A 9,799-nucleotide genomic window follows, 5' to 3' on the forward strand; every position below is an offset into this window, starting at 1 on the left:
CCCATTAGGTAGTTGCCCCCTCCATGTTTTTGCAGCCCATCATAGACAAAACGAAAATGTAATAATTCTCTAGTGAACTGGCATATTAATATGTGTGCTACCACAAGTTGTGTAGGTCTGGCTTTGGGGATATTTGCTATCTTCTAAGCCAGCCACTGAAGACAAAGCAGTGTGCACTGCATTCTGCAATGGAAGTCAGGGCACATGTTGCTTTTTCTGCCCATTCCTCTCCCAACACTGTCATCTACTCCTTGTGTACCTGCCATGGCAAATAGGTTTCCATGTGTGCTTGATGGCAGGCGATGACCAGTGGGTGATAGGATATGGGACAGAATGGATGAGAAGAGCAATGGCTATCTTCTCCCCGAATTCATTAAAGGATATAAAGAGATATGTACAACATGCCAGATGAAAGGAGCAAATCCTACCTGGCTTAAGAGTAAAACCAACAAAACCAAATCAAATACACAAACTTTCTTCGCACAATGTCATAATATTGTCCTTCAGTACCATTTGTTCCAGCACTGGAGACAGTCATGTGAGCACATGATCTCATGACATCATCACATCCTTAAAAAACATAAATACCATGCTTTGTGAGTTCTGAGGGTGCAATCTGAGAAACCTACTAGGGCATAAGTCCTGGCGAAAACATTACTTCAAAGCAAACATGCATAGGATTGCACAGTAAAATCTTTAAATGGATATGGAATTCCCAATTGAAAAAAACTTACTTTTTTGGATATGAAAAGAATATTACACACAATTTTTCAACTAACCACACCTCTGTTTGTCACTGAACACCCTCTTCCTTATTACTCACTTTGTCTTGAAAAAGTGGGACCATAATTTCTATTCCTAATATGCTACTTTACTACTTTGACCTTTCCATATTTTACATTTGACTAGCAAACATATAACCCCCATTTCTCACTGGCATATTGAGTAGTAAATAGAGACAGGGATGAAATGGACAACAGACCAAAAAGAGATTGTCAAAAGGTCAATGTAGAAGAATGTGTCAGTATTACAGCTTAAATATATGGGCAATTCAAAATGCAGCGCTCTTTTCCAATGAAAATGGCCATCAATTTTAGGAGGAAAATAAATTAAACTGTTGTGGGCCAATTTAAACATGCAAAGGGATTTGTCATTTCAAATCCAGCTCCAACTGAGCTGGCGAGTTCGGCTGTGGCATGCTGAAATGTACAGCAAGTAGAACGGAGCAAAGACCAGGGGCTGAAGTCATCAGTCCGCTTTGCCACACAAGCCATGCTCATTCGCCTGCCCCTGATTGGTCCAGCTCACAGACATGCCACCAGCAACCCAAATGGCCACATATGATGTCGTCCATCAGCCATGCAGGGCAGGAGAATTAACCCCTGCCTGAACCACAACCATGCTGGGCTGCAACTGCCACTTGCCTCCAGCTGGCAGTAAGCTATCCTTGTGTTGTTGCTTTTTAATTCAGATTGCCTAGCTTGTGTCCCACCAAGTCAAAAACAGCACGGCACCCTTATGTTGTCTCTCACTGTATAAATGGGCAGGAACCTGACAGGTCACAGAACATGGCTAATGTGATACATTCTACAAGTTCTTCTTGGCAGCTTTAAACAGTTGCAGAGAATGCATTTGTGTATACCTATACTTAGTTGTGCGAATGGCCACTTATCCCTACCATGGTGAGCGGCAGTTGCGGCCTGCCACAACACCTCCTCAGCCCCGCAGAGCCTTGCCATTTTTCTACAGTGGTTACAGCTCCCTCCTGGCTGCCACAGAGCATCATGGGCACCGCCAGGCCTGTAGTTTGAATTGGCCAATCCGCGGTGTCCTGAGGTGTGTGGCTTGGGGAGCGGACCTGTGGGATGTAGTCTTCCCTCAGGTCCACTCCCGGGGCATAAAAGCAGGCTGGGGCTGCTCTAACAGTGCAGTCGGCCTGAGCGTCAGCCACCCAACCCTCCCAGATAGCAATGTGCATCCTACTATGTGGATTGAATCCTGGTACAAATACCTGAAATCTAAATGCAACTGCACACCTATTGTTTACACACACAGAGAGAGAAAGAGAGAGACCACAACTTTAGTCATTGTCATTATGGTATTCCACCACATTCATTCACAGTGCCAATGGGGGAGATGCAATCAATCACACATCATTTGTGCAATGAAAGCAACAACAGTAAATACCAATCATATTCACTGGGTTGATTTCCATTCCGGACATGGGATGAGTAAGAGAATACCAGCAATTTCCACTCTAGTCTTTCTCAGAATTCTTGGATAATCCTATTTTTTAATAGATGTGGTTAAGACTGCACTGTGAACCTTTCTTTTAGCTCAAAGAAGCTTAACAGGAAGCAGGGCAGTACCAATGGGCAAGAGAAATTAAGATGCAAAATATACCCCGTGCATTTAAGTTAGGCACTGAAGTTAATGTTGCCCTGAGGCATTTTCACTTTGTGGGGACCAGCAGTTACATTTATGACAGGACAAGCAAAACTCCCTGACCTTGACAGCACTATGAGGGCAATTTTCCCCCTACAAGGGTAAGCATTTCTTAAAGCTCAGTATTTTGTCAATGCATTAAACAAACAGATTTACTGCAGGCAATAAAAATTACCCTCTCCACCTACTCATCTTCGGTATAAATGAACTCCTACTTCTGTTCTTAGCCTGGAGTGCTTATAAACCACTGCAGTTTCTTTAATTCCCCATAAATAAAGTAAGAACTACAGAACAAGTGGGAAGGCTTTGTAAGCTTCTCACTCATTATCCCCCTTCAAGTATTTTCTGTCGTACTCTTCGGACAGTATATGGTTCTAAATTGGAATGCACTCTCATCCAGCTGATTCACTAATGTCTTTGAGTTGACCGAGTGCACTCCAAAACACACTTACTGGAGAGCAAGCCCCATTGAGCAGAGGTGGGGCTTATGTTCAAAATAGATGCATTTGCACTGCGTTGCGCAGCACCACACTGGGGAGTGCTATCACCAACTGCTCAAATTTCTTGGCATTTGCTTAAAATTGTGTGCAAGGTACTGTATGTGTCTCCCACCAAACAAATGACTTCTTAATATCTTGATTTATGGAAACTCTGACAGTGCAAATGGCTCTCACTTCAGCTTGCAATAAATTTTAGCTTAGGAGAATAAATATGATAATCGCCACCACATGACATGTTTATAACGCAGAATTTTTCTCTTCTTCTGCAGTTAAGAGTAGTAAAAACAACAGCAGCTAATCGAATGGTGACACTTCTTGCTCATGTGTAAGCCAGATCACCCTATTTGGAACAAGAACAATCTTCATAGCACCTTGAAAAGAACAAGAGGAAACAAAGAGAAATCAGAGATAAACAGGAGGGTTCACTGCTTTTATGCATGCATCTATTTGTTACAAGTACTTAGGTGTCGTGTCAAAGGCTTAATGGAAAAGAAAGCTTTCAGAGAAGATATTTGCAGGAAATAAAAGACGAGGAATCACATACACAGTTCCAGGCCAAAAATGACAGCGAGGAAGGAAGAGCAAAGGTGTTGTCTTCAGCTATTAATTCCTCTAGAAACATTTTGCCTGCACCCTGTATTTGCTTTTAAATCAATGGATCGACCGTAGGCTAGACAAAACCAGAGCCTAAAGCACTGCACACTAGCGTGGAGTGGTTGATATCAGGCACCAATCCCTCAGCATGAGAACACCAGTGTTAAAAGTCATTATAAATGTGCTGTTGAAAGTGTTTTATGCTATTAACTAAGAGATAACCAAATGTTTTTTGCTGTCGACCAAACGATGGGATCGTTTGATGAAGGACAGGTTAAAAACATATTAAATAAATGCAAAAATAAATGATGTTTTCCTCATTTTCATTTTTGCAGTATTGGAGGGTTTGAAAAATTTCTACGATAGCTCAGTTGGTAGAGCATGAGATTCTTATTCTCAGGGTCACCCACCATGTTGGGTGAAAGATTCCTGCATTGCAGGGGGTTGGACGAGATGACACTCATGGTCCCTTCCAACTCTACAGTTCTATGGTTCTATGATCTAGCCATGTAAGATGGCCATGGGCCAGAGGGTTGATACTAAGGAAGATGCTCTTTTAGGTGCTATGGTCCCAAACCATTTAGGTTCTTGTATGCTAGTCCTAATTCCTTGAAGCATAATGTCACCTTAAGTTACAGGTGAAATGTATTCTGTGCTGGTTACGTCACACCCAGAGTAATGTGCCAAGTTCTGGGTATTGCCTTTGAAGAAAGCCATTGACAAAGTAGCCTGTGGTCAGAAGAGCACAAGCAAGATGGTGATGGATCTAGAAAGCAGAACCCTGAGACAAATGTTTGGAAGATCTGGCTCTGTTTAGTTCAGAGAAGACGCGGACTCAGATTTTGGACACCTCTTTACTCCACATAAGTGGGAAATGATCCAGGTGTTTCATTCCCAGAAACACACTGATCTGATCCCGTGGGCTTCCAGAATGCTTTTAAGGACATGCCGTTGATGCCAGCCAACATACTGAATTGTTAAAGAAATGACATGAAACATGGACCAAACCTGAGCAAGAACAGGTTGGAGCACATTTTAAAGATTATGCTATGGTGATGAAGGGCATGTTTCTCTACTGTCATTGCTTCACCTTTGTTGTATCTATGCAGTAGGTCTTGCTTGTAAGTTTTGGGGTGCCTCGGGCACGTTAAAGCAGCTAACTAGTTTAACTAATAGCTACAACAACTCACAGAGCTATTCCACAGTGCTTTTATGGTTTTAGGGTGTTACTGCTACATCAATCCATTTCAAAGGGCGAAGCTTCTTCTCTGAGCTGCTGTGGTCCACTCCTATGTAGACCCCACAATAGATGTAAGCGTGAGATTTAATGGCTTGCCTGGTTTCAATGGCTAGATTGCAGCTGCTGTTAATGGCAGTTGGGGATGCACAGAGTCATAGACTAGGGGGGGGGGTCTTGTAGGGCATCTATTCCAATCTTCTGCTCGATGCAGGAAAGCTAGAGCACCCATGAGAGTTGGTTGTCCATCATGTGCTTGAAAACCTCCAAAGAGGAAGGACCACAACCCCTTTAAGAAATGAGTTGCAAATCAAACCATTCCTGCTTTCAAGCACTTACTCTTAATGTTCAAACTTCTGGCTTCAGGTTTGAAATGCACCAGGATCGCACCATTCACTGAACTTCTGTTGTCACTTGTATTATGAGACCTTTCAAGAAAACAAAGATCTTCCTTAGTCGGTCTACGTTTTGTTGATACAAAACAGATATCTTTTTTCTCCTTATAAGAAATTACTCAGTAATAGCTGGATTCATTGCAACATGGAGAGAGAGAGTAAAAGTCACAGTATTCTATTCATGATGGAATTCACAATTAAAATAAATGCATGGAATGAGAAGTGGGAGGCTTGTAATGCAATGGCTTATAAACCAAGAGAGCAATTTAATAGTCAATACTTTGCTTAATAGGATGTTATTTCAGGCAGACATGATAGAAGCGAGGGAGGAACATACCCCAGTTCAAGCATCATGAATTTATCTGCTGAAAGACATTACTAGGAAACAGAGGGAAAGAGTTACATAAACCACTCAAAAAAGCTATACAGGGAAGCTATCTCACAACAGTCGTACTGAAATAATTCTTTTCTGTTGGTGATGACATATATAAAGATTAGAATGTGTGAAACTACCCTATTTATATTTATGGATATTTCTGGGTAATCAAAAAGTGGCTTGACATGGATGGGAAACTTCATGTGCATATTCAAAAATAGATGGACAATTTCCACAAAGGTTGAATTTTCTGAGTTGCTAGCAAACATCATTACTGTGAATTGTTACACAACTATTTAAAGGAATATTTGAATGACAATATGCTTTAAATGCCAGCTGGGTTTCCTTTGGCCACTGGGAGCATGTCTTAGGGTCCATAGGAATCTTATTCTTCTCTGAGGACAGAGAGGGAACTTTGACCTTGAAGAGTGGGATTCAATGTCAGATACTCCCTACTCACTGCCACACAGACTTCTGTGGCCCCCGTCCTCCTGAGGGTGAAGCTCTGCTTTCAGAAGGACCAAAAATGGGATGTCCCAGGGAGCATATTGGGTCCCTGATGGGAGCAGAGTGTGAAGAATCTGGTATCCTACCTGTCTCTTGTCACATCCCCAAAGCATGGAATAAACTGTGTTGTTGTTGTTTAGTCGTTTAGTCGTGTCTGACTCTTTGTGACCCCATGGACCAGAGCACGCCAGGCACTCCTGTCTTCCACTGCCTCCCACAGTTTGGTCAAACTCATGCTGGTAGCTTCGAGAACACTATCCAACCATCTCTGTCATCCCCTTCTCCTTGTGCCCTCCATCTTTCCCAACATCAGGGTCTTTTCCAGGGAGTCTTCTCTTCTCATGAGGTGGCCAAAGTATTGGAACCTCAGCTTCAGGATCTGTCCTTCCAGTGAGCGCTCAGGGCTGATTTCCTTCAGAATGGAGAGGTTTGATCTTCTTGCAGTCCATGGGACTCTCAAGATTCTCCTCCAGCACCATAATTCAAAAGCATCAATTCTCTGGCGATCAGCCTTCTTTTTTCCCAATGGGAGGGGAACATACTTTTTTCCCCATTAAAAGCATCCAATATAAGACATCTGTCCTCACTTCTACCCTGCCAGTGAGAGCTCAAGAGAGCTTTGGATAAGCGGTTCAACTGCCTTAGGTTCTCCTTCTCTCTGCCTTAGAACTGCAGCATAAAGGGCACATCACCTTGTTATTGTATGAATGCCGACTTAGTGCTCAGACTTGTTCTTCATTCAAGCACTAACTGACTTGCTACTTCACACACCTCTTACTAAAACTGGCATCATGCTAAGCGATGCCAAAGGGAGGCCGGGAGGGGGCGGTCTCCGGCGGGAGCCGCCCGAGGGAGCGGCGGGGAGGAGCCGAGCCGACGGGACGCGCCACACACGGAGCCGCCGCCGCCATCGGGCACGGAGGGACCATGGGCGACATCTTCACGCAGTGCCGGGAGGGCAACGCCGTGGCCGTGCGCCTCTGGCTGGACAACACAGAGAACGACCTGAACCAGGGCGATGACCACGGCTTCAGTCCGCTGCACTGGGCCTGCCGCGAAGGCCGCTCCAGCGTGGTCGACATGCTGGTCATGCGAGGGGCGCGCATCAACGTCATGAACCGGGGGGACGACACCCCGCTGCACCTGGCTGCCAGCCACGGCCACCGGGACATTGTCCAGAAGCTGATCCAGTTCAAGGCCGACATCAACGCGGTGAACGAGCACGGGAACACGCCTCTCCACTACGCCTGCTTTTGGGCCCAGGAGCAGGTGGCCGAGGACCTGGTGGCCAGCGGGGCTCTCGTCAGCATCTGCAACAAATATGGGGAGACCCCCCTGGAGAAGGCCAAGGCGCCCCTGCGGGACGCCCTGAAAGAGCGAGCAGAGAAGTTGGGCCAGAGCCTCACGCGCATCCCCTTCAAGGACACCTTCTGGAAGGGCACAACACGGACGAGACCTCGCAACGGGACTTTGAACAAGCTGGCGGGCATCGACTTCCGGCAGCTGACCCTGGGACACAAGCTCAACGAGAACCAGTCTGGAGAGCTCTGGGAAGGGCGCTGGCAGGGAAACGGCATCGTCATCAAAGTGCTCAAGCCCCGAGACTGGACGACCCGCAAGAGCCGCGATTTCAATGAAGAGTACCCCAAGCTCAGGATCTTCTCCCACCCCAACGTGCTGCCGGTCCTGGGCGCCTGCCAGTCTCCTCCTGCTCCGCACCCCATCACCCTCACCCACTGGATGCCCTACGGCTCCCTCTACAACGTGCTCCACGAAGGCACCAACTTTGTGGTGGACCAGACGCAGGCCGTGAAGTTTGCTCTGGATGTGGCCCGAGGAATGGCCTTCCTCCACACCCTGGAGCCCCTCATCCCGTGCCACTATCTCAACAGCCGCAGCATCATGATCGATGAGGACATGACGGCCCGGATCAGCATGGCAGACGTCAAGTTCTCCTTCCAGTGCCCTGGCAGGATGTATGCGCCAGCCTGGGTGGCTCCGGAAGCTCTGCAGAAGAAGGCAGAGGAGATCAACCGCCGCTCGGCCGACATGTGGAGCTTTGCCGTGCTCCTGTGGGAGCTGGTGACGCGGGAGGTGCCCTTTGCTGACCTCTCCAACATGGAGATTGGCATGAAGGTCGCCCTGGAGGGGCTGCGGCCCACCATCCCCCCAGGCATCTCCCCCCACATTTGCAAGCTGATGAAGATCTGCATGAACGAGGACCCAGCCAAGCGCCCCAAATTTGACATGATCGTCCCCATCCTTGAGAAGATGCAGGAGAAGTGAGGGGGGGACGTGCTCTGCAGCCCCCCCAGCCTGCCCACAAGTGCCTTGGGGAGGTGCTGATGACAGGAAGCGCCACTTCCTTGCTCTTGAAACAAAACGGTACAGAAGGAGCCACCGCCTTGCCCCCCTCCCCTTTCGGGGCAGCTCTATTGGGGGGGGGTCCCTGCTGTAAGCTGCCCTGGCCTTTTAAGCTCCCCCAGCAATGCTGCGCTGCCTTCCACAGTGCCTAGCACCCCGTTCCCTCAGCGCGCATCAGCAAGGTCGCCTCGCACTCGGAGCCCACCGCCTGCCTCTGCGCTGCACGGTTTTTATCTTTTCTATGCAGGCCCCTGTCCAAGCCAGAGGGCTCAAAATAAAAATAAATAAAGCGATGCCAAAGAGCAACTTTAAATTAACATAATTTTGCAAAATGTCTGCATAATAGCTCATCATTCTTTTTCCTCTTCTTCCACTTTGTTTAGATTTTGATAACTTGTCTTAGAGACTGGGGACTCAGCTACATTAGTAAAAAAAAATTCCTGGCTGAGATATCAAATACTAGCTCCAAACGAAATAGGTACCCCTTATTTAAGTACTACAAAGGACTCTAACATTGCCGAACAAAAGATGACCTTCAATAGACCTGACACACTGAGTTCAACACCAAATGAGGCCAAAGAAATGGAAGTAGAGACTGAAAACAGTCCTACTGTCCATAATAGTCCACCAACCACAGAAATTTCTCAGGAACAAGGAACAGTTAAGGAAGAAAATCAAGAAAGGGAGGAAATTTTAATTCCCCGCACTTTAAAAAAGAATCTAAAAGATCCATCATTATGCTCCCCACCGAAAGCAGCGACAAATGGCTGTATCTGCACAAGACAAAATCCCTCGCTGGACTCAATGACAGAACTAGAATGACTAAATGCTGTCAACCAGCCACCAACTCAAAAACGGATCCTACGCTTGCTGTCCTGGAATATCGCAGGGTGGGGAAACAAAGACGGAGACCCAGACCTAATGAACTTCTTTAAAGACTTTGAATTAATACTTCTACAAGAAACATGGTCAACTAGAGATATTAAAATCAATGGATTCACCTCCTATACGAAACCCGCATTGAAAACAAACGCGAAGGGTCGGCCGAAAGCAGGGTTCTGTTGTATGATCAAAGACAACTTAGGGTTTGAAATCAAACAACTAGAAAAATGCTTACCACTTGCACAAGCTCTACTTTTAACCCAAAAAAATGATACTTTGCTACTTGTAAATGTCTATATCCCCCCAACCAAAAACAACAGCAGCAGTGAAAATTGGTCACAACTAACCTTTTATATAGAAAATTTGACCGATAAATACCCAAATGCCTCACTGATAATAGCAGGTGATTTTAATGCCAGAGTGGGAACCAACAATGAACAACTATGTAGCAAACTAAATTGGAATACTGATAATGATATCGCACATGCCCTGAAAATAG

At 46.0% G+C, this 9,799-nt stretch overlaps 1 pseudogene across 1 annotated transcript; it reads left to right on the forward strand.

Annotated features, from left to right (window-relative positions):
* The first annotated feature begins 6,900 nt into the window (after positions 1–6,900).
* Positions 6,901–8,612, forward strand: LOC309360573 (scaffold protein ILK pseudogene; annotated as a pseudogene). The gene has a single exon. The product of its transcript is annotated as a scaffold protein ILK pseudogene (transcript).
* Positions 8,613–9,799: the final 1,187 nt, after the last annotated feature.

The sequence above is a fragment of the Podarcis melisellensis genome, assembly GCF_964234715.1.
Source record: "Podarcis melisellensis genome assembly, chromosome: 17".
NCBI lineage: Eukaryota > Metazoa > Chordata > Lepidosauria > Squamata > Lacertidae > Podarcis > Podarcis melisellensis.